Here is a 27,059-nt window from a genome sequence, read left to right on the forward strand (position 1 = left end):
GGAGCAGTCATTGCACAATAGCACTTTCATGTAAACTTCTTGACTACATAATATGTAGTTTCTGTGGCCCACCTGCATTCTTTTGCAAGTGTCTCAGCTGCAGGGTGGCTGCTGCTTCTGCAGATTAGCTCCATTTCACATGTGACAAGTTTCTTTGTTGTGTTTGCTTGCTCATATGGTAGCCACACTGGCAGATTCTTTACCATCTGAGCCACCAGGGAAACTTAATACTTAATAGGTAATACTAATTATACAATAATAATGATGATGATGTTAATTATAATGAATCATAAGGGACATAAATATCTTATAGAATTAAGTACTAATATCAATTTTTATTTCTAATTCTTCTTTTAAATAAATCAGTATTGCATTTAGATGCTGGATATTTATTTATGGTTTTGGTTTTCTTTCTTGGGTCAAAATTATGAAATAATTGTGTTGTTATTTACTAACAAATTAGTGTTTCACAGATGTGTGGTATATATGTGGAATCTGTTGACTCATTTCTCTATGATTATTTGCTTTCCCCCATTATTTGCGTTACTTGGCTGCTGCTGCTAAGTCACTTCAGTCGTGTCCGACTCTGTGTGACCCCATAGACGGCAGCCCACCAGGCTCCCCCGTCCCTGGGATTCTTCAAGCAAGAGTACTGGAGTGGGTTGCCATTTCCTTCTCCAATGTAGGAAAGTGAAAAGTGAAAGTGAAATCGCTCAGTCGTGTCCGACTTGGCTAGTGAAAGCAAAGTAAATGAAGAGACATACAATTTTGATTCAAGATTCATCATATATCACAGTGTTTGTGATTGGCCCACTTAAATAGATTCTGTTTCAGGAAAAAAAAAAAAAAAAACTTGATAGGACCATAGTCTGATCAACATATTCTGATAATAATGCATGGATTTAGTTCTGTGTTATATTAACTTTTGTTTTCTATGGCTTCTCAGAATATTTTAAAGTCATGTTAACACTAGATAATCAAAAGATTCCTAAGAGAACAGATTTCAGACTGAGTCCTTCTGGGTCTTTAGACAAATCTTGATTACTCTTTGAGGAGCCTTTGGAATTCATCTGTGAGCATATCATCTCACTGAAAGGCCCCATTTCCACCCCCAACCCCATACAGCTGCAAACTTAAGATGATGACCAAAGTTCTCTACAAAATACTAAGGATGCTCCTGGAAAGTCAAAACTTACAAGATTCCTAGACTCTGAAAAACTGAGAAATCTTTACTATTAGTTTAATATGATATGCTACTAAGTCCCTTCAGTCGTGTCCAACTCTGTGCAACCCCATGGACTGCAGCCTACCAGGCTTCTCCGTCCATGGGATTCTCCAGGCAAGAACACTGGAGTGGGTTGCCATTTCCTTCTCCAATGTATGAAAGTGGAAAGTGAAAGTGAAGTCTCTCAGTCGTGTCTGACTCTTAGCGACCCCATGGACTGCAGCCTACCAGGCTCCTCCATCCATGGGATTTTCCGGGCAACAGTACTGGAATGGGGTGCCATTGCCCTCTCCTAATATGATATGGCACACTCTAAATAAATCCCTGGGACTAAATTCTAGCAACAAATGTAAAAACAAGTAGCATTAGTATTTACCAAGAATAAAAATATTGTGATTTAATAGCAAAGTTAGAGGCTTATATAAAAACTCAAGATATATCCTCATTTTAATCTTAAACAGTGGTGAAAATTATATGAATGTATTCTCATTTCTTCTTTGATAATATAGAATGAATGATGTTCCTCCACTAGATAAATTCTTTGAAAAACTAGTTATTCTTACTGTAAAATTAAATGTTTTAGAAATATTATATGCCAAATATAAGGTGATGTTCTAGGTTGCAATCTATGAATAATCTATACTAACAACATGATCATAGTATTATTTCCTTACCATATTCTCTCCTTTGTGTCTAAGTGAATTATAAAATGTTTATCAATTATAAAGTCATCATAAAAAAAGGGGAAAAGGAAACTCTCAAAAGCATTTTTAATGAGAATAATTTGATTAAATAAGAAGTACTATGAAGAAAGTAATGAATCAAACCTAAATAACAAAATGGAATGACTTTTCTGGGATTCATATAAAAGTATTTATAGAAGTGTTTTTTTTACAGTTTGCAATATGGAAGAGTAAATTAAAATAACACTTTAATAGATTTGTAACAATAACATATTGCAATAAAAGTAAAGTGAGTATGTTTGCTTAATTTGAATTTACATTTAACTGTTTCTTAACCTGAAAAAAACTTGGTTAGTAACACATTTCACCTCATAATGAAATAACATCATCCAAATGAATTCAGTTCTGTTCAGTTCAGTCGCTCAGTCGTGTCTGACTCTTTGTGTCCCCATGAATCGCAGCACTCCAGGCCTCCCTGTCCATCACCAACTCCCGGAGTTCACTCAGACTCATGTCCATAGAGTCAGTGACGCCATCCAGCCATCTCATCCTCTGTCGTCCCCCTCTCCTCCTGCCCCTAATCCCTCCCAGCATCAGAATCTTTTCCAATGAATCAACTCTTCGCATGAGGTGGCCAAAGTACTGCAGTATCAGCTTTAGCATCATTCCTTACAAAGAAATCCCAGGGCTGATCTCCTTCAGAATGGACTGGTTGGATCTCCTTGCAGTCCAAGAGACTCTCAAGAGTCTTCTCCAACATCACAGGTCAAAAGCATCAATTCTTCGGCGCTCAGCCTTCTTCACAGTCCAACTCTCACATCCATACATGACCACAGGAAAAACCATAGCCTTGACTAGACGGACCTTTGTTGGCAAAGTAATGTCTCTGCATTTGAATAAGCTATCTAGGTTGGTCATAACTTTCCTTCCAAGGAGTAAGTGTCTTTTAATTTCATGGCTGCAGTCACCATCTGCAGTGATTTTGGAGCCCAGAAAAATAAAGTCTGACACTGTTTCCACTGTTTCCCCATCTATTTCCCATGAAGTGATGGGACCAGATGCCATGATCTTCATTTTCTGAATGTTGAGCTTTAAGCCAACTTTTTCAATCTCCACTTTCACTTTCATCAAGAGGCTTTTGAGTTCCTCTTCACTTTCTGCCATAAGGGTGGTGTCATCTGCATATCTGAGGTTATAGATATTTCTCCTGGCAATCTGGATTCCAGCTTGTGTTTCTTCCAGTCCAGCGTTTCTCATGATGTACTCTGCATATAATTTAAATAAACAGGGTGACAATATAGAGCCTTGATGTACTCCTTTTCCCATTTGGAACTCATCTGTTTTTCCATGTCCAGTTCTAACTGTTGCTTCCTGACCTGTTATACAAATTTCTCATGAGGCAGGTCAGGTGTTCTGGTATTCCCATTTCTTTCAGAATTTTCCACAGTTTATTGTGATCCACACAGTCAAAGGCTTTGGCATAGTCAATAAAGCACAAATAGGTGTTTTTCTGGAACTCTCTTGCTTTTTCCATGATCCAGCGGATGTTGGCAATTTGATCTCTGGTTCCTCTGCCTTTTCTAAAACCAGCTTGAACATCAGGAAGTTCACGGTTCACATATTGCTGAAGCCTGGCTTGGACAATTTTGAGCATTATTTTACTAGCGTGTGAGATGAGTGCAATTGTGCGGTAGTTCATTCTGTGGCATTGCCTTTCCTTGGGATTGGAATGAAAACTGACCTTTTCCAGTCCTGTGCCACTGCTGAGTTTTCCAAATTTGCTGGTATATTGAGTGTAGCACTTTCACAGCATCATCTTTTAGGATTTGAAATAGCTCAACTGGAATTCCATCACCTCCACTAGCTTTGTTCATAGTGATGCTTCCTAAGGCCCACTTGACTTCACATTCCAGGATGTCTGGCTCTAGGTCAGTGACCACATCATTGTGATTATCTGGGTCGTGAACATCTTTTTTTACAGTTCTTCTGTGTATTCTTGCCATCTCTTCTTAATATCTTCTGCTTCTGTTAGGTCCATACCATTTCTGTCCTTTATCAAGCCCATCTTTGCATGAAACGTTCCCTTGGTATCTCTAATTTTCTTGAAGAGATCTCTAGTCTTCCCATTCTGTTGTTTTCTTCTATTTCTTTGCATTGATCGCTGAAGATGGCTTTCTTATCTCTCCTTGCTATTCTTTGAAACTCTACATTCGGATGCTTATATTTTTCTCTCTTTTCCTCCCCTTGAGCCCCTGATAACCATTGATGTTTTAACTGTCTCCATAGTTTTGCCTTTTCCAAAGTATTGCATAGCTGGAGTCATACATTATGTAGCTTTTCAGACTAACTTATTTCACTGAACAATTGATGTTTAAGGTTCTTCCATGTATTTTCATGGCTTGATAGTTCACTTTTTATTGCTGAATAATATCCAGTTGTGTGCATGTATCACAGTTTGTTTATCCACAGACCTATCTTGTTTGTTTCCAAGTTCCAGCATTATGAATAAAGTTGTGATGAACACTTTTATACAACTTTTGTATGAACCTAAATTTTCAGCTAATTTGAGTAAATATCAAGGAGTAGCATTGTTGGACAGAGAAGGCAATGGCAACCGACTCCAGTACTCTTGCCTGGAAAATCCCATGGACGGAGGAGCCTGGTAGGCTGCAGTCCATGGGGTCGCTAAAAGTCGGACACGACTGAGCAACTTCACTTTCACTTTTCACTTTCCTGCATTGGAGAAGGAAATGGCAACCCAGTCCAGTGTTCTTGCCTGGAGAATTCCAGGGACGGGGGAGCCTGGTGAGCTGCCGTCTATGGGGTCACACAGAGTCGGACACGCTGAAGCAACTTAGTAGCAGCAGCAGCAGCATTGTTGGAATGTATGGTAAGAGTATGTTTAGTTGTATAACATACTGCCAAAATGTCTTCCAAGGTGGATTCTGCATTTTGCATTCCTACCAATAGTTAGAAATTCTGCTGCTTCACATCCTCACCACCATTTTTTTGTTGTTGGTGGTAGTGGTGGTGTTTCAGATTTTACCCATTCTAATAGGTGTTGTAGTTATCTCATTGCTAAAATGTGTAATGCTTTAACATGTGTTGCTGAGTCTCTTTTCATTTGTAATGTATGTCTTCTTTGATTAGGTGTCCAAATCTACTTCCAGTTTTTAAATCAGGTTGTTGCTATCTTGTTGCCAACTTAAGTTTTCTTTGTGTACTTTAGATAACAGTCCTTTATGAGATAATTTGCAGACATTTTCTCTTACTTTTTGACTTGCTTTTCATTCTCTTAATATTTTCTTTTACAGAGCAGAAATATTTCATTTTAATGAAGTTCAACTTTTTTTTTTCTTTCATGGATTGTGCTTTCGGTATTCATCTAACAGGTAATTATCAAACACAAGGTCATCTATTATGTATCCTATGTCATCTTTCAGGAGTTTTATAGTTGTGCATTTTACATTTAGGTTTATGAATTTGACTGGATTTTCTGGAATGTTACAAGGTCTATATCTAGATTTATTTTTGCTCATGTGGACTTATAGTTGTTCCAGAACCATTTGTTGAAAAGACCATCCTTTCTCTATTTAATTGTCTTGGTCAAAGACCAGTTATCTATATTTGTGTGAGTTTATTTCTGGGTTCTGTTTTCTGTTCCATTAATATAGTTGCTGTACTCCTGACCACATCATATTTTTTTTGATTACTGTGGCTTTGTAAGTTTTGAAGTCAGGCAGGTTCCATCCTTCATATTTATTCTGCTCCTCTAAAGTTGTTGATATTCTGGTCTTCTGATTTTCCATGAGAATCAGTTTGTCCATATCCAGAAAGTAACTTGGTGATATCATCATTGTGATTGCAGACACCTTGACAATACTGAGTCTTCCTATCTATATACATGAAATATCTCCATTTATTTGGCTCTTCTCTGATTTCTTTCATCAGGATATTATACTTTTCCTCAGATAGACCTTAACATTTTTGTAACACTTATACATAAGCATTTTATTTGGGGAGACAAATTTCAATGATATTGAGTTTCAGTTTCAAATTTCAGTGTTCATTGATGGTATATCAAAAAGCAATTGACTTTTGTAGATTAACTTTTTGTACTGCTACTTTGCAACAATCACTTTTTAATTCTAGGAGTTTCTTTTTAAGTTTTTGTAATTTTCTATACAGAAATCATGACATCTGCAAACAAAGACAATTTCATTCCTTCTTTCCTGATTATTATTACTTTTTCTTACTTTGTTGCATTAGCTAGAACTTCCAGTAAGCTGTTGAATAGGAGTGGTGATACCAGGCATCCTTATTTTGTTCCTTATCTTAACAAAAAAGCATCTAGTTATTTGCCATTAAGTATAGGGTTGACTATAGGCATTTTTGTAGATATTCTTTATCAAGTATGGGAAGTTCCCCCTTTATCCCTAGCTTTTGAAGAGCTTTTATCATGAGTAGGGATTTAATTTTGTCACTTTTTTCTAAATTTGTTAATAAAAACTTATATTAAAAAAAAATATTGGCCTGTTGGTGCAACAGATTACATTAACTAAATTTCCAATGTGGAACCACCCTTACATATCTGGAGTACATCTTGCTTCATTATAGTGTATAATATTTTTTATACATTGCTATTTTTATCTGTTAATAGTTTGTAAGGGAATATTGTACTCTAGTTGGTGATACATCTGCCTTGTCACCATGACTAAACCTGTTTTTCAGTCTTATCTCCATTGTGATAACTCATCTCAGTTTGGGTACACAACTAGTTATATGGATTGTTTTTACTATCAACTAGTCAAAAAGCAAGAGAGTTCCAGAAAAACATCTATTACTGCTTTATTGACTGTGCCAAAGCCTTTGACTGTGTGGATCACAATAAACTGTGGAAAATTCTGAAAGAGGTGGGAATACCAGAACATCTGACCTGCCTCTTGAGAAATCTGTATGCAGATCAGGAAGCCACAGTTAGAACTGGACATGGAACAACAGAATGGTTCCAAATAGCAAAAGGAGTACATCAAGGCTGTATATTGTCACCCTGCTTAATTAAATTATATGCAGAGTACATCATGAAAAATGCTGGGCTGGAGGAAGCACAAGTTGGAATCAAGATTGCTGGGAGAAATATCAATAACCTCAGATATGCAGATGACATCACCCTTATGGCAGAAAGTGAAGAGGAACTCAAAAGCCTCTTGATGAAAGTGAAAGAGAGTGAAAAATTTGGCTTAAAGCTCAATATTAGAAAACGAAGATCATGGCATCTGGTCCCATCACTTCATGGGAAATAGATGGGGAAACAGTGTCAGACTTTATTTTTCTGGGCTCCAAAATCACTGCAGATGGTGACTGCAGCCATGAAATTAGAAGACGCTTACTCCTTGGAAGGAAAGTTATGACCAACCTAGATAGCATATTCAAAAGCAGAGACATTACTTTGCCAACAAAGGTCCGTCTAGTCAAGGCTATGGTTTTTCTAGTGGTCATATATGGATGTGAGATTTGGATTGTGAAGAAAGCTGAGTGCTGAAAAAATGATGCTTTTGAACTGTGATGTTGGAGAAGACTCTTGAGAGTCCCTTGAACTACAAGGAGATCCAACCAGTCCATCCTAAAGGAAATCAGTCCTGGGATTTCTTTGGAGGGAATGATGCTAAAGCTGAAACTCCAATACTTTGGCCACCTGATGCAAAGAGTTGACTCATTGGAAAAGACTCTGATGCTGGCAGGGATTGGAGGCAGGAGGAGAGGGGCACGACCTAGGATGAGATGGCTGGATGGCATCACCGATTTGATGGACATGAGTTTGAGGGAACTCCTGGAGTTGGCGATGGACAGGGAGGCCTGGCGTGCTGTGATTCATGGGGTCACAAAGAGTCGGACACGATTGAGCAACTGAACTGAACTGAATGAGGAGGATGAAACTGGAGCCTATTATACAGAATGAAGTAAATCAGAAAGAAAAACACCAATATGGTATATTAACACACACACACACACACACACACACACACATATATTCCATATATATATGGAATTTAGAAAGATGGTAACGATGACCCTATATGTGAGACAGAAAAAAAGAGACACATATGTAAAGAACAGACTTGTGCCCTCTGTGGGAGAAGCTGAGGGTGGGATGATTTGAGAGAATAGCATTGAAACATGATATTACATGTGAAATAGATCACCAGTCCAGGTTCAATGCATGAGATGGGGCACACAGGGCTGTTGCACTGGGATGAGCCTGAGAGATGGTATGGGGAGGGAGGTGAGAGGGGGGTTCAGGATGGGAGACACATGCATACCCATGGTTGTTTCATGTGAATGTATGGCAAAAACCAGTACAATATTTTAAAGTAATTAGCCTTCAGTTAAATAAATTAATATTTAAAAAATGCCAAATATTGAGAGTTTAAAAAAATTGTTCAACTTAAAAAGAGACCCTAAATTGATACTAAATTGAAGTACTACATCAGAAAAAACTAAAGCAACTTTTCTATTGGCAAAAAAAAAAAAAAGGAAAGAAACATTTAATCTTCAAATCTCGATTTTTAAAAAAACAATTGGAATTTTAATTAAAAAAAATCTTTATTCACATGTCATTTTGAAGATAAAGTGCCATGAAGATTTTTCTGTTACCTGTTGTTGCTTATGTAAACTCTAAACAGTTTTTCTAAAGTACCTTATCCCAAGAAGAAAAGTAATAGCCAAGTGGCAATGTTACATATGCACAGTCCATATGTGTGTATATAAATATACACACACACAATACACACACACACACACACATGTGTGTCATATGTATCATCTCTACATGATTCATCATAATTATTGTTCTCCTTAAAAAATCCCATTTTATAAAATTACATTCAAAGTTATGTGAAAGTGAGATTGGACCAAATATCAAGATGTATGCCACAGGATTGCAATAGAAGATAAAGAGTTGGTTGCTGAGAAAATGGTATCTCAGACCACCTAGGCAGACAGTTCAGAGTAACTGAATGTGCCACAGCAGGTATGAAAGATGCGAAGATTTGAAAAAAAGTGAAACCAATACAGTGATTCAATAGTACATTAAATAAAGCAAGGTTGGTTGATGTAAAGGCAACATCAGTAGGGCGATTTGAGGAAGTAGGAGTGTTAACATCAAAAGAAGAGGTGGTAAAACCTGACATAACTTAATCGCTGTACAAATGGGGTCTACCTCTGTGGTTAGGCAGTTCCCAAAATCAACTGTTTGCTTTTACATTTTTCAGTTCAGTTCAGTATCTCAGTCAAGTCCGACTCTGCAACCCCATGAACCACAGCACACGAGGCCTCCCTATCCATCACCAACTCCCGGAGTTTCCCAAACTCATGTCCATTGAGTCGGTGATGATGTCTAACCATCTCATCCTCTGTCATCTCCTTCTCCTGCCTTCAATCTTCCCCAGCATCAGGGTCTTTTCAAATGAGTCAGCTCTTCGCATCACGTGGCCAAAGAATTGGAGTTTCAGCTTCAACATCAGTCCTTCCAATAAACACCCAGGACTGATTTCCTTTAGGATGGACTGGTTGGAACTTCTTGCAGTCCAAGGGACTCTCAAGAGTCTTCTCCAACACCATGGTTCAAAATCATCAATTCTTCTGTACTCAGCTTTCTTTATAGTCCAACTCTCACATCCATACATGACCACTGGGAAAAACATAACCTTGACTAGATAGACTTTTGTTGACAAGTAATGTCTTTGCTTTTTAATATGCTATTTGGGTTGCTTGTAACTTTCCTTCCAAGGAGTAAGCATCTTTTAATTTCATGGCTGCAATCACCATCTGCAGTGAGTTTGGAGCCCCCCCAAAATCAAGTCAGCCACAGTTTCCACTTTTCCCCATCTATTTCCCATGAAGTGATGGGACCAGATGCCATGATTTTAGTTTTCTGAATGTTGAGCTTTAAGCCAACTTTTTCACTCTCCTCTTACACTTTCATCAAGAGACTCTTTAGTTCTTCACTTTCTGCCAAAAGGGTGGTGTCATCTGCATATCTGAGGTTATTAATATTTCTGCCAGCAATCTGGATTCCAGCTTGTGCTTCTGCCAGCCCAGTGTTTCTCATGATGTACACTGCAAATAAGTTAAATAAATAGGGTGACGATATACAGCCTTGACGTACTCCTTTTCCTATTTGGAACCAGTCTGTTGTTCCATGTCCAGTTCTAACTGTTGCTTCCTGACCTGCATACAGGTTTCTCAAGAGGCAGATCAGGTGGGCTGGTATTACCATTTCTTTCAGAATTTTCCACAGTTTATTGTGATCCACACAGTCAAAGGCTTTGGCATAGTCAATAAAGCAGAAATAGATGTTTTTCTGGAACTCTCTTGCTTTTTCCATGATCCAGCAGATGTTGGCAATTTGATCTCTGGTTCCTCTGCCTTTTCTAAAACCAGCTTGAACATTTGGAAGTTCATGGTTCACGTATTGCTGAAGCCTGGCTTGGAAAATTTTGAGCATTACTTTACTAGCCTGTGAGATGAGTGCAATTGTGCGGGAGTTTGAGCATTCTTTGGCATTGCCTTTCCTTGGGATTGGAATGAAAACTGACCTTTTCCAGTCCTGTGGCCACTGCTGAGTTTTCCAAATTTGCTGACATATTGAGTGTAGCACTTTCACAGCATTATCTTTTAGGATTTGAAATAGCTCAACTGGAATGCCATCACTTCCACTAGCTTTGTTTGTAGTGAAACTTCCTAAGGCCCACTTGACTTCACATTCCAGGACGTCTGGCTCTAGGTGAGTGATCACACCATCATGATTATCTGGGTCCTCAAGATCTTTTTTGTACAGTTATTCTGTATATTTTTGACACCTCTTCTTAAATATCTTCTGTTTCTGTTAGGTCCATACCATTTCTGTCCTTTATTGAGCCCATCTTTGCATGAAATGTTCCCTTTGTATCTCTGATTTTCTTGAAGAGATCTCTAGTCTTTCCCATTCTGCTGTTTTCTTCTATTTCTTTGCATTGATCACTGAGGAAGGTTTTGTTATCTCTCCTTGCTATTCTTTGGAACTCTGAATTCAAATGGGTATATCTTTCCTTTTCTCCTTTGCTTTTCACTTCTTTTCTTTTCACAGCTATTTGTAAAGGCCTCCTCGGACAGCCATTTTGCTTTTTTTTACATTTTTTAGGTAAAGCTAAAAAATGCTCCTTTCTCAGAGTAACAATTCTGCTGCAGATATTTTCCTTTCTGTCTAAAGATTGTAATTCTCTCTGTACTATTTCACTTTCTCTTGGATTAAAAAAAAAGAAGTGATGAACCAAAACCAAACGTTTACATTACATGGATACCAGTCCAAATTATCATTTTATGGCCTAATCTGTACTATATTAATTGACATGCATATTGTAGGTGAATAGATTGATCACAGAAACATGCACACACACACATACACACACATACACACACACACACACCCCCTAGTGTGAAGAGGGAGGTGCTGTGATGTTGGGAATTGTGACATCCCTTCTCCTTCCCTGCAGTGTTAGATCTTGGTATGTGGAGCTATGTTTATGGAACTATGCTTCCTTGTATATTTCTGAGTTAATGTTGGTCAAAAGTGAAACTTCATGTAACTTTTTTGGAGCTGGAAGTGAAATAGCAACCATTATACTCTGAAAATGATCTCTTCTTAGATAGAGTGGGACATGACTGAGTGCCTTCACTTTCTTCTTTCTTTCTTAGATAGGTAGGGTAAAGGTACACAAAGACCAAGGTGCTGTCAAATTCCAGCTTGTCTTTGCTGCTGACAATTTTATGTTCCTCTCCCTTTCCTAATTGATAGATTTGCTGACCAACAGAGATTTCATATTCATTGTCAGATGCTTCACTGTGAACTCACGAAGGTGGTACAATTTCTGAAAAACATTAATATTCCAGAGATTTCTACACTGCCTTCTTCTTTGTTGTCCTCTTCCTACATTTGGATATGCCTAACTTCTAGATTTTGTTGTAAGCTCCAGTTCACTCATCACCTCCAGGAAGTCAATGTCCCTCATTTTAGATATGAACTACACTGTGTGTGTGTGTGTGTGTGTGTGTGTGTGTGTGAGTGTGTGTGTGCTCAGTTGTGTCCAGTTCTTTGCAACCTTTTGGACTGTAACCTGCCAGGCTTCTCTGTCCATGGAATTTTCCAGGCAAGACTACTAAAATGGGTTGCCATTTTGTTCTCCAGGGGATTTTCCCCATCCCAGGATTGAACCTGCATCTCTTGCATTTCCTACATTGGCAGTCAGGTTCTTTACCATTTGCACCACCTTGGAAGCCCCAATTAACAATACTAGCATCTCACAAAATTGTGTAAGTGCTCATATCTATAACAAAAGTCTTAGTCCACAAGATTCACAGTGGTTTTTCTTCTAAATTCACCATACCTGAAATAGGATCTTCCAAAGATAGCCACAGAATATCTCTCATTCAACGTAATCTTTGCCATGTGGCCTTGCCTATCTCCTTCTTCTTAGGCATTGAGGCTGGATGGATCATTTAATTGTACAGCCTTTATGGACATAGCAGCTTCTATTTCCTGTTTTAGGAAGTCAGATTCTATGTAAAAAGTGGAGACATACGAAAACTAGCATTCTGTGAAAAACCCAAACTACACTGAGACCCTCTGGAAGATGAAGTGCCATGTGGAAAGAAAAATAAGCCTAGAGAATCAAGGTACTAGACATGTGAAGGAACATGCCATCTTGGAATTGGATCCTAGCCATCCCACCACCCCAGACATCTCATTTGTGTCAGAGCTGAACCACTGTGACAAGCACATCTCAAAAACTAGACTCAAAACTATAAGCAAAATAAAATGGTTGTTTTAGACAACTTAGTTTTGCAATACTTTGAAAAGCATCAATAGGTAACCAGAACCTCTCCTTACTCCCAGGGAACATCCTTAATGCACCAAATAGCTTTGTTAGAAAGGACTCTGTGCCCATATCATGAATCAAAAATAGTATTTTTTTTGAAATATTATGACTACAAAACTATAGTAAGAGAGTTGTCTATAATCTTAGTTATACCACTTACCTGAGTATTGAAAGTGTGAAAGTTTTAGTCACTCAGTCCTGTCTGACTCTTTGTGACCCCATGGTCTTAGCCCGCCAGGTTCCTCTGTCCATGGGCTTCTCCAGACAAGAATACTGGAGTGGGTAGCTATTCCTTCTCCAGGTGATCTTCCTGACCTATGGATCAAACCTGCATTGCAGGCAAATTCTTTACTGGCTGAGCCACCAGGGAAGCCCTTACCTGAGTATTGCATGTGTGCTCCATGCTAAGTTGCTTCAGTCATGTTCAACTCTGCAATGCTATGGACTGTAGCCCACCAGGCTCTTCTGTCCATAGGATTCTCCAGGCAAGAATACTGGAGTGGTTTCCATACCCTTCTTCAGGAAATCTTCCTGACCCAGGGATCGGTCCTGCATTTCTTATGTTTCCAGCATTGGCAGGTGGGTTCTTTACCTCTGGCACTACCATTGCCTGGCCTCATATTAATCTGGGGTGGTTTTTCTCACATTGACTGACTATTGAGGTTGAGGTTTCTGACCTGAAGTACTTGGCTTTCTTCAAGATTAATTTCTTTCATTTATGTGTTTGCTTTTTGTAATGACAGCTTATAAATCACCATGATTCTAAGTACAAGGAATTATTATAATCCTTTAAGAGTTAGAGTTTATACCATTGTTCAAAAAGTACTCTGACAGTATACATTTGGTACATTGAGACTATTCTTGCCAAAAAGTCACAACAAAAGGTGAAGTGTTCATGATAAAATAATTTATCACCCCAAGTATGTATAAGAAACTCTAATTTATAAAAGCTTTCTAGAGTGAATTGTATGTTTATATATATTTTTTGTTTGTTTGTTTTATTAACTCTGCTTCAGTATGTGTACTGTGCTTAGTTACTCAGTCGTGTTTGACTCTTTGCAACCCTGTAGACTGTAGTCCACCAGGCTCCTCTGTCAATGGAGATTCTCTAGGCAAGAATACTGGAGTGGGTTGCCATGCCCTCCTCCTGTTTTAGTATACGCTACTGATATACTCCAAAATTATCTTTCTAACTAACCAAAATGTATTTTGATGAGTGGTGTTCCTGCAAAAAAATGCATAAATTGAGTGTATTAATGAGGAGACAAGAAAACTCAAATTGAGAAATATACTACACGACAGTCTTGTTGTTGTTCAGTTGCCCAGTTGTGTCCCACTCTTTGTGACCCCATGGACTGCAGCACAGCAGGTCTCTCTATCCTTCTACCATATCTTGAAGTTTGCCCAAGTTCATGTCTATTGCATCAGTGATGTTATCCAATCTTCTCATTCTCTGATACCTTCTTATCCTTCTGCCCTTAATCTTTCCCAGCATCAGGGACTTTTCCAATGAATTAACTGTTCCCATCAGATGAACAAAATAGTGGCGTTTCAACTTCAGCATCAATACTTCCAAAGAGTATTCAGGGTTGATTTCCCTTAAGATTGACTTGTCTGATCTTGTTTTCCAAGGGACTCTCTCAGGAGTCTTCTCCAGCACCATATTACAAAGGCATCAATTCCTCAGCATTCTGCCTTCTTTATGGTTCAGCTCTCACAACCATACATGACCACTGGGAAGACCATAGCCTTGATTATATGGACCTTTGTTGGCAGAGGAATATCTCTGATTTCCAACACACTGTCTAGATTTGTCATAGCTTTCCCGCCAAGAAGCAATCATCTTCTAATCTCATATGTGCAGTTTCCATTTGCAGTACTTTTAAAGCCCAAGAAGAAGAAATCTGTTACTACTTCCACCTTTTCCCTCTCTATTTTCCATACAGTGATATGGCTGGATGCCATGATCTTTGGTTTTTTGGTTGTTGTTGGTGGTGGTTTTTTTTGTTTGTTTGTTTGGTTGGTTTTTTTTTTTAGTTGTAAGCTGGCTTTTTCACTGTCTTCCTTCACCCTCATCAAGAGGCCCTTTACAGTTCCTCTTTGTTTCTGCCATTAGAGTGATATCATCAGCAAATCTGAGGTTGTTGATGTTTCTCCCACCTATCTTGATTTCAGCTTGTAACTCATCCAGCCTGGTATTTCTCATGATATGTTCAGTGTATAGGCTAAACAAACAGAGTGACAGCAGACAGATCTGATGTACTCCTTTCTCAATATTGAACCAATCAGTTGTTTCATGCAGGGTTCTAACTGTTGCTTCTTGACCCACATACAGGTTTCTCAGGAGATAGGTAAGATGGTCTGAAACCCCCATCTCTTTAAGAGCTTTCCACAGCTTATTTCTACACAGTCAAAGGCTTTGGTGTACTCTCTGAAACAGAGGTAGGTGTTTCTTTGGAATTCCCTGGCTTTCTTTATGATTCAGCAATGTTGGCAATTTGATCTCTGGTTCCTCTACCTTTTCTAAATCCAAATTGAACATCTGAAAGTTATTGGTCCCCATAATGCTGAGGCCTAGTATGCAAGATTTTAAGAAAGATCTTACTAGCATGGGAGATGAGTGCAGTTGTTTAATGATTAGAACATTCTTTAGTACTACCCTTCTTGGGAATTGGGATGAGGATTGACCTTTTGCAGTGCTGTGGCCACTGCTGGGTCTTCCAGATGTGCAGACATATTTAATGCAACACCTTGATTGCATCATCCTTTAGAATTTTGAATAGGTCTACTGGAATTTTACAGGGCTTCCCTGGTGGCTCAGATGATAAGCATCTGTCTGCAGCGTAGGAGACCCGGGTTCAATCCCTGGGTTGGGAAGATCCCCTGAAGAAGGAAATGGCAGCCCACTCCAGTACTCTTGCCTGGAAAATCCCATGGATGGAGGAGCCTTGTTGTCTACAGTCCATGGGGTCGCTAAGAGTCGGACACGACTGAGCAACTTCACTTCACTGGAATTTTGTCCCATCCACTAGCTTTATTAACAGCAGTTGTTCCTAAGGCCCACTTGACTGATTTCCAGAATTCCTGGCTCTGGGTAGCTAACCACACCATCCTAGTCACTGGGTTCATCTGAATATTTTTATACAGTTCTTTCATGTATTCTTTCCGTCTTTTCTTGATCTCTTCAGTGTCGGCTAGGTCTTTACTATTTATGTCCTTTATTGTGCCCTTCTTTGAGGAAATGTTCCTTTGATATCTCCAATTTTCCTGAAGAGATCTCTAGTCTTTCCCCTTCTGTTGTTTTCTTCTATTTTTATATACTGTTCATTGAAGAAGGCCTTCTTGCCTCTCTGTGCTGTTCTTTGGAAATCTGCATTTAGTCAGATCCCCTTCATGGATTACTTCCGTGCTGTGCTGAAGGGGCTTGCATAACTTTATGAAGCTATCAGTCATGCCATGTAGGGCCACCCAACATGCAGAGATCATACCAGAGAGTTCTGACAAAACCTGACCACTGGAGGAGCAAATGGCAAACCATCCCAGTATACTTGTCATGAGAACCTCATTAAAAGTATAAAAAGACAAAAAAGAAAAAATTAAAAGACTGTCTTATATACTTCTAAAATATCAAGGTGAAAAAATAAAAGAAGAAGTAAGAAACTGAGAAAGACTAAAAGAAGCTAAATGTGTTTGAAATTTGGTAGCTCATTTGAACTACAGAGATTGGTAGTTTGTTCAGAAGACTAAGGATCTATTTATTAATCCATCCATCTATCTACACATAGATATATTTCTATTAATACAATTTACATATATTAGGGTACAGAATCTTAAGTGGAGAACTAGATGAATTTTCTACACGTTCTTATTCAAGTACTGAGAATTCATATTAACATATATAATATTGCCAACACTGCTTCAGATTTTCTCTTTCTTCTTTTAGTCGCTTTCACCCTAAAGATATCAGGAAAAATATGTGAAGAAATAATGGCTGACATCTTCCCAAAGTTAATGAGATATAAATATAGAGATCCAAGACATCAGTGAACTCCAAACAGATAAATATTAATAAAACTGCATCCAGACACATAATGATCAAATTGCTGAAAATCAAAAGAAAAGAAAAGGTCTGGAAAGCAACCAAAGAAAAACATCACATTATATAGAGAAGAATAATTATTGAAATGAATGTAAATTTCTCACTGGGAATGATTTAAGAAGCCAGAGGAAAGTGGTAAACCAAATTTAAAGGTTGAAATAAAAAAAAATGTCAATCCAGAATCCTTTGTTCAACAAAAATATCTTTCAGGAATAAAGAAGGAGGAAAAGTACTTCTTGGGTTAAAAGTATCTTAGGTGATTTAAAAAGAATGCAAACAGAAGTTCTTCAAATGAAAAAAGTGATAGCAGAAGGGAAATTGGAACATCAGGAATACAAAAAAGCTACTTAAGCAATATCCTTTTAAAATTTATAACTACAAATTTGCTTTACAATATCAATAAGATATTATTATTTTTGTACAATTTTTTTAAATGCCTAAAGGTGATTTATGCTGACATTACTACCTAGGCAGGGAAGGCAGGGGAAACTAGCAATTCAGAAACAACAAAAAATATTTTCCAAAATAGTAAAATATTAAATAGAGGACATAACTGAAAATATACAATAAAACAGAGATTCAAAATAGGGATCCAATAGGAAACAAACAGGGTTTTAGTATACTCCAGCTCATATTATGCTGAAAGGCATCATTTTTTTAACTTCATCAAGAAAAAATACTGTTGTTGAGAGAATTTTGTAAACTAAAAATGTCTGAGGCAAAAATTACTATTGTTATTCAGTTCAGTTCAGTCGCTCAGTTGTGTCTGACTCTTTTCGACCTATGAATCACAGCATGCCAGGCCTTCCTGTCCATCACCAACTCCAGGAGTTTACTCAAAATCATGTTTATCGAGTCAGTGATGCCATCCAGGCATCTCATCTTCTGTCGACCCCTTCTCCTCCTGCCCCCAATCCTTCCCAGCATCAGGGAGTTTCCAATGAATCAACCCTTCGGATGAGGTGGCCAAAGTATTAGTATCAGTCCTTCTAATGAACACCCAGGACTGGTCTCCTTTAGGATGGACTGGTTGGATCTCCTTGCAGTCCAAGGGACTCTCAAGAGTCTTCTCCAACATCACATTTCAAAAGCATCAATTCTTTAGTGCTCAGCTTTCTTCATTATTGTTAGAAGGACACTTTAAATTCAGTTCTTTCCACTTTCTTATGTTTCTGTATTTAAGTGGAAACTGAATGGGAATAAAATTAGTGTATTGCTATATTGCAAAATCACTTGCACTATAGTAACAAAATAGTACAACAGTTACTAAAACTCTAGTTATAGTGCTTCCTTGCTGCTGCTGCTGCTAAGTCCCTTTAGTCCTGTCCAACTCTGTGTGACCCCATAGACGGCAGCCCACCAGGCTCCCCCATCCCTGGGATTCTCCAGGAGTGGGTTGCCATTTGCTTCTCCGATGCCTGAAAGTGAAAAGTGAAAGGCAAGTCGCTCCTTATCTGAAAGGAAAAATACAAATTTGGTATAATATTAGTGCATTCAGTTCAGTTGCTCAGTCATATCTGACTCTTTGAGACCCCATGAATCCCAGCACACCAGGCCTCCCTGTCCATAACCAAACCCAGAGTTCACTCAGACTCATGTCCATGGAGTCAGTGATGCCATCCAGCCATCTCATCCTCTGTCGTCCCCTTCTCCTCCTGCCCCCAATCCCTCCCAGCATCAGAGTCTTTTCCAATGAGTCAACTCTTCACATGAGGTGGCCAAAGTACTGGAGTTTCAGCTTTAGCATCATTCTTTCCAAAGAAATCCCAGAGCTGATCTCCTTCAGAATGGACTGGTTAGATCTCCTTGCAGTCCAAGGGACTCTCAAGAGTCTTCTCCAACATCACGGTTCAAAATCATCAATTCTTTGGCGCTCAGCGTTCTTCATAGTCCAACTCTCACATCCATACATGACCACAGGAAAAACCATAGCCTTGACTAGATGGACCTTTGTTGGCAAAGTAATGTCTTTGCTTTTCAATATGCTATGTAGATTGGTCATAACTTTTCTTCCAAGGAGTAAGCATCTTTTAATTTCATGGCTACAGTCACCATCTACAGTGATTTTGGAGCTCCCAAAAATAAAGTCTGACACTGTTTCCACTGTTTCCCCATCTATTTCCCATGAAGTGATGGGACCAGATGCCATGATCTTCGTTTTCTGAATATGGAGCTTTAAGCCAACTTTTTCACTCTCCTCTTGCACTTTCATCAAGAGGCTTTTGAGTTCCTCTTCACTTTCTGCCATAAGGGTGGTGTCATCTGCATATCTGAGGTTATTGATAATATTCCCAGCAATCTGGATTCCAGCTTGTGCTTCTTCCAGCCCTGCGTTTCTCATGATGTACTCTGCATAGAAGTTAAATAAGCAGGGTGACAATATATAGCTTTGACGTACTCCTTTTCCTATTTGGAATCAGTCTGTTTTTCCTTGTCCAGTTCTAACTGTTGCTTCAGGACCTGTACATAGGTTTCTCAAGAGGCAGATCAGGTGGTCTGGTATACCCATCTCTTTCAGAATTTTCCACAGATTATTGTGATCCACACAGTCAAAGGCTTTGGCAAGGTCAATAAAGCAGAAGTATATGTTTTTCTGGAAATCTCTTGCTTTTTTGATGATCCAGCAGATGTTGGCAATTTGATCTCTGGTTCCTCTGCCTTTTCTAAATCCAGCTTGAACATCTGAAAGTTCATGGTTCACATATTGCTGAAGGCTGGCTTGGAGAATTTTGAGCATTACTTTACTAGCATGTGAGATGATTGCAATTGTGCTGTAGTTTGAGCATTCTTTGGCATTGCCTTTCTTTGGAATTGGAATGGAAACTGACCTTTTCCAGTCCTGTGGCCACTGCTGAGTATTCCAAATTTGCTGGCATATTGAGTGCAGCACTTTTACAACATCATCTTTCAGGATTTGAAATAGTTCAGGGAAGCCCTTACATTAGTGCATTAAGAATGAATAAATGACTCTTTTTATATTGAATTGTGTGTTTGCTTTTATAAAGTTCTGTGTTCATCATTTTTCAAAAACAAAGAAGCATTTTATTTAAAACTAAGATGTGTATTTCACCTGATTAGTAGGTAAGTTGTCATATTTATTGCTTTAATATTTAACTGGAATGTTGAGAATGAGGTTTGAGAATAAATAGATATTTGTTCTCACTTATCAAATTGGGCTCACAATGCCAAAGCTAAGAACTCTATTCATTTTCTCAACTTTTGTTTTTAAACCTTCAATTAGATCATGATACCTATAAGTAAGAAATAGGTGCTTAGTAAATATCTCATGTTTGGAACAGTCTGACTTCCCATCAGCTCAGTCGTGTCCGACTCTTTGCCACCCCATAAATTGCAGCATGCCAGGCCTCCCTGTCCATCACCAACACCCGGAGTTAACCCAAACTCATGTCCATCGACAGTGATGCCATCCAGCCATCTCATCCTCTGCCGTCCCCTTCTCCTCCTGCTCCCAATCCCTCCCAGCATCAGAGTCTTTTCCAATGAGTCAACTCTTCGAATGAGGTGGCCAAAGTACTGGAGTTTCAGCCTCAGCATCAGTCCTTCCAATGAACACCCAGAACTGATTTCCTTTAGGATGGACTGGTTGGATCTCTTTGCAGTCCAAGGGACTCCCAAGAGTCTTCTCCAGCACCACTGTTCAAAAGCATCAATTCTTTGGCGCTCAGCTTTCTTCACAGTCTGACTCTCACATCCATACCTGACAACTGGAAAAACCGTAGCCTTGACTAGACAGACTTTCATTAGGCAAAGCAATATCTCTGCTTTTTAATATGCTATGTAGGTTGGTCATAGCTTTCCTTCCAAGGAGTAAGCGTCTTTTAACTTCATGGCTGCAGTCATCATCTGTAGTGATTTTGGAGCCCAAAAAAATAAAGTCTGACACTGTTTCCACTGTTTCCCCATCTATTTCCCATGAACTGATGGGACCAGATGCCATGATTTTCATTTTCTGAATGTTGAGCTTTAAGCCACTTTTTCACTCTCCTCTTTCACTTTCATCAAGAGGCTTTTGAGTTCCTCTTCACTTTCTGCCATAAGGGTGGTGTCATCTGCATATCTGAGGTTATTGGTATTTCTCCTGGCAATCTTGATTCCAGCTTGTGTTCTTCCAACCCAGTGTTTCTCATGATGTACTCTGCATATAAGTTAAATAAGCAGGGTGACAATATACAGCACTGACATTCTCCTTTTTCTCTTTGGAAACAGTCTGTTGTTCCATGTCCAGTTCTACCTGTTGCTTCCTGACCTGCATACAGGTTTCTCAAGAGGCAGATCAGGTGTTCTGGTATTCCCATTTCTTTCAGAATTTTCCACAGGTTATTGTGATCCACACAGTCAAAGGCTTTACATAGTCAATAAAGCAGAAATAGATGTTTTTCTGAAACTCTCTTGCTTTTTTGATGGTCCAGCGGATGTTGGCAATTTTATCTCTGGTTCGTCTGCCTTTTCTAAATCCAGCTTGAACATCTGGAAGTTCACGGTTCACATATTGCTGAAGCCTGGCTTGGAGAATTTTGAGCAGTACTTTACTAGAGTGTGAGATGAGTGCAATTGTGTGGTAGTTTGAGCATTTTTTGGCATTGCCTTTCTTAGGGATTGGAATGAAAACTGACCTTTTCCATAGGCATGTTTAAATAAACCACAGAAGAAATCATAATTTTATATTTAGTTTTGTTGCTTTCCATTAAGATAAATAACTTTATTAAAACTATTAGAATAAAATCAAATGTTATAAAGTAAATCATATATAAAAATTATAGGATATAGATACAATAATACATATGTTAATAGAGTTATATCATTCAGTTTATTCACACATTCAGATGTTTTGGATGACATTTGAGCTAGTTTTCACCTTTATCAGAGGCAGGTCAAATTATATAATTCTTTCAGGATAATTATAGAAGTTGTGATATCAACCCACCAAATGACTTAATAACTGTCATGTTACTCCTTGTTAGTGTCAGTGGTTAATAAGTGAAAACACTTCCCCATTTTCTGGCCAATTGTTTACAATCAAGAACAAAAATCAGTGCTAATATTAGCACCTATAATCCTGCATATATGAAGCAACTACTACTTTTAAAATGTTTCTTGCACTATCATAGGTTTTCCATGACTTTACCTAGTGTGGAAGACCATAATGCTATCAAAATTATGTTAAATCATTTTGACCTTATAACTATCTGAGCCCAGTGAAATATAAACAAGATTTAGCTAAAATGTAAAACAATAGAAACGGAGAAGGGAATGGCACCCCATTCTAGTACTCTTGCCTGGAAAATCCCATGGATGGAGGAGCCTGGTAGGCTGCAGTCCATGGGGTCACTAAGAGTAGGACACGACTGAGCGACTTCACTCTCACTTTTCACTTTCATGTATTGGAGAAGGAAATGGCAACTCACTCAAGTGTTCTTGCCTGGAGAATCCCAGGGACAGGGGAGCCTGGTGGGCTGCCATCTATGGGGTCACACAGATTGGACACGACTGAAGCGACTTAGCAATAGCAACAGCAGCAAAACGATAGAAAAATAAAAATCTAACAGACTTTTCACACTAGACTGTCAAAATGCATTTTCCAGGAACATGCTACTTACATACTTAGAAAAGGAAGAATCATTTATGATTTCTTGATTTTGTGTATTTGTATAAGATCTGTATAAGATTCCTATCATTTCTTGTTGAATCTCTTCTCTTTCTCTCACCTTCATGCCAAGGAGTGAAAGACAAAGAAGTAATTATAAGGTGAATGAAACTTAATTATATCTGCACCTATTTATGAATGTCTTCTTCTAATTACTGAGTGTTTTCGTTACTGAGTTATAAGCTAGTATTTTGACTTAATTACTCATGGTAGTAATGGTTATCATCAGCCCACTTTTAATATTTAAAAACATTACACAATAATTATGCTTTATTACTAATATGGACATGATTGGCAAACACTTACTAATATTTTCAACATTTCTTTTTTCTTTAAGAAAATTTTGAGTAGGCTTTCAGTTCACATTCAAATATAGTTATATGTATTGTATATATATATATTCAATATATATAACTATATATATAAACATAGTTATATATGCATGTATTGAATTTTCCATTTATAATTCAAAATATCAAGTTTTAAACAAAGAAAAGCAAGTTGTACAACAAAGATCTAAGTTTTTGTTCCTTTATATAATAATAAATTTGCATGTCTGCACTATATTCAAAGTTTTTTCTTAAATATAACTGCAGAGACTCTGCATTCTTCATATGACTCCTCCTCTCCTGCAACATAAACATGCAATAGCTTCAAAAGCATGATTTGATAGCCAATGTCCTTATTAGGTATGGAATATAAGATAATTATGCAATTTTAGGTTTCAAGGACAATTATAGAACACCTAATCCCATAATCCTTAAATTTTTTAGCTAATATATTCCTTTATGAGTTTGAGGAAAGTTTGAGCCCACTGTATATAGCAATGCAAACATGTACGTTCTTTCAGTTGATGTTAATTAACTGACTATGTACCTTTATAGGCACTGCTGAACAAACAGACTTTCCTAGTGGAATGCATAATCTTGTGAGAAAGAAAATTATTAATCAGATAATCTCACACCTATAATTTAATAAATATAAAGTGCTCTCAACTGTATGTTACAAGAATGTTCAACATCCATTAAATCCATCTAGTTCAATCTTGAGTTGTAAACTGACAGTTGTTGTTTGGTCACTGAGTTGCATCCAACTCTTTGTGACTCCATGACCTACAGAACGCCAGCCTTCCCTGTCCTTCACCATCTCCCAGAGTTTGATCAAACTTATGACCTTTGAGTCAATAATGACATTCAATTATCTTATCTGCAGTCAACTGACAGTTTAAAAAAAAAAAACAAAACAGGCAGAAATGGTGCTAAGGACTATGTCCTCCCAAAATTCATGTTTAGAAGCCCCAAATTATTTGTAGGAGAGAACTTGGGAGGTAATTAAGTCATGAGGCTGGAACCCTCATGAATGAGATTAGTGCCTTTATAAGAGACATGTAAGAGATTATCTCTTACCCTCTACCACATGAGGATATAATGAAAGGACAACTGTCTGGAAACCGGGAAGAGGGCTCTCATCTCACACTGAATCTGCCAGCACCTTGAACTTGGACTTGCCAGTAAAACTGTGAGAAATAGAGATTGAAGCCATCCAATCTTTGGTATTTAGGTACAGCAGCCTGGGCAGACTGAGGTAGGCAGCTATGTAGTATCAGGGGAAGAAGTTGTAAAGCCTTTCAAACAAAAGCCAGAAAATTAGAAGCAGCACTAAGGTAGAATGCAAATGGCAAGAAATGAAAGAAGTTCAGTGAGATGGAAATGCTGGCCTCAAGGAAAAAATGGCATGAAGAGAGGTTGAAAAAGTATTTGTGGCAGAGTTACTGCTAGAAAACTCACATCCTAAGACTCATTTTAAGGATTTTCAGTTAATTCTAATTACAATGGGCAACCATTTTTTTTGTTTGTTTAGAGATGTAAATTTGTCAATTTAATGTTAAAATGCTACAGTGGCAGGAACAATTTTGAAAGGTCAAGAGCACACAATCACTTCCACAAAAGTTTTTATATCCCTTTCCACCAAAACTGTTATAAATTCATAGCATTTTACAGGTCTCATTTGCAGATAAGAAAACAAAGAAAGACCATTGAGTAAGGGCAAGACTAGTGCTTGCTGAGTAGGCGGGTGCAGGCTAAATTATGAAGAACTTTGTATGTCAAGATAAGGAGTCTGGGCTTTATTCAGAAAGGAAAATGGAAAGATAGAGTGACTTAAAATTGGTGAGTCACATTTCATTACACTTACTTGTGATTATCATTTGGTGCCTACTATGTAACCGACACCATGCTAGATTAACAGACATATTATTACTAAGATAGGTAAGGACTGGAAAAATAGCCAGAATGGATTAGAGAAAGATCGCTCTGTCATCAACATGAAGAATGAATTATATTTCAATCCTTCAGATGAAGAATGATGAGGGCCAGAATTAACAGAAGACAGAAGAGATTTAAAATATGTTAAGGATATAAAACTGCTGTTTCCTAATCAACTGATGTTCACACTGAAAACAACTAAAATTTTTGGATAAAAATTGGTAAAATGAAATTTAGTTATAAATGTAATATTAAAACTAATATGAATATATATGTGACATATAGGAATATGAGATATTATATATATATATAAAGTATATATATATATATATAAAGTATAAAAAGGATGCTAAAGAGATAAGCCAACTGTTGATTTCAAAACATTTGACAAGCATGTTGAGCTTAAGCACATTATGATCTTTTTTTTTTGAATATCAAAGTAAACAAAGGAAAAAGCTCAGGAAAGGCAGAAGACCACCCAAGAGTAGAGATTTAATAGTATACTTTCTGCTTAGATACAGGACCACCAAATATATAAACTTTAGCATAGCACACAAAGGTAAATGGTTTATAAATACATCCCCTGCCACCTCCACAGTTCACGGAGAATTGCAAAAAGAGAAAGAAAAAGTCTCCTCAGATATTTTACAAATAAAGCTAGACTCATGCACTTTTGCCATATGGGATGATACATTTCATGGTGTGAAAAACTCAAGGCAAAATTGTAGTTAAAATGATTCCTGCCAGGAAGTGGACACAGGCATGTACAAGAGATAAATGCAAATCTTCTCCAAAAGAAACCTCAAAGCATTCTCACTGGTAAATTTTAGGAAATACAGGCATATAGAAAATTACCAGAAAATGACAAATAAAGAAGATCCTATGTGCAATACAGAGCAGAACCTGCAAAGACTTCAAATTTGGAATTATCACAATATTAGAATTATATCTGGAATATAAATTATAACTGGAATATAAAGCAAGTATATTTACTAAATTTTTAAGAAGATGCATTGATAATGTAAGAAGAAAACAAAAAACACTAAAAAGAAGTAAGCTAATTTTAAGAACAAACAGCTACAAATACAAAATATAATAAATTGAAAATACTATGAGACTTCTTTAATAAGTAAATACAAATATCAGGATATTAGCTACTTCTGAAGAGGAAGAGGATGTGATTAGGTAGGGAGAGACAACAGATACATTTTTTCTGACTCAAGAGACAGTAGTGTTTATAAATTTTCATATACTTACAAAACATTATTTTGCATTGGTATTTAATGAAAACAAGTTAACAAGTTTTTAGGGATACTGATGCACTTTGGTTGCAGCTGGATGAAAGAGATGATTTAGAATGACTTCTGGGTTTTTAGCCCAGCCAATGAGGTAGATTAGGTTGTTATTTAGGAAGACAGCAAAGAAGAAAGAGGGAGTGACTTTGAAGGAAATGTTTTTACAACAGTGCATTTGAAGTGTCCATGAAGTATAAAGCTTGAAGATATAGAGGGAGTAGTTAGAAGTACTGATTGAAAACTCAGTAAAAATATGCATGAAAATCAAGAAAGTTAAAGATGTTAAAGATTTATTGAGATGCTAATCTAGGAAATGTAGAAAGAACCAATGTTTATGAGTCACTCGGAGTCCTGACCATCTCCATGGTCCCAATCTCATGAACTAGGATTTTGAATAGAGTTTTATATTACAAGTATGAGCAGGGTGTACAATCAATAGAGGATGTGGAGGCACCAGGAGAATCACAAGAGTGTGAAGCACTAGGGGTTGAAAAGCTAATGGTTACAAAAGGGTGTGCAGTGTCAAGACCGTGGAAATGGAGGTGCCTGACTACCTTTGTACTGAGAAGAAGCTAGGGCCCCCCAGGTGTGAGTGAGCCTGTGTGATGCAGACCATAGTCGTCAGGGCAAGGCAGAGGACAGTGAAAAGGTTTAGAGTGATGAGCAAACTGGCACCTACGCAGGTTGAGAGTAGGAGTCCTGAAATCTTAACATTTAAAATGGTCAAGGATTAAAGAACGGGATTCACTTACTACTAAGGTATGAGAAATATCAAAGTAATCTTTCTTTGGAAATAAGTGGAAGGTAACCTTTAAGCAGAAGTGCTGGCAATTGTGCCAAGTGCTGGAAAGACATCAAGCAAGATGAAAATTACCTAGATGAAATGAAATGGATGGGGATAGGGAAATATTG

The sequence above is a fragment of the Bubalus bubalis genome, chromosome 2, assembly GCF_019923935.1.
Source record: "Bubalus bubalis isolate 160015118507 breed Murrah chromosome 2, NDDB_SH_1, whole genome shotgun sequence".
NCBI classification, from domain to species: Eukaryota; Metazoa; Chordata; class Mammalia; order Artiodactyla; family Bovidae; genus Bubalus; species Bubalus bubalis.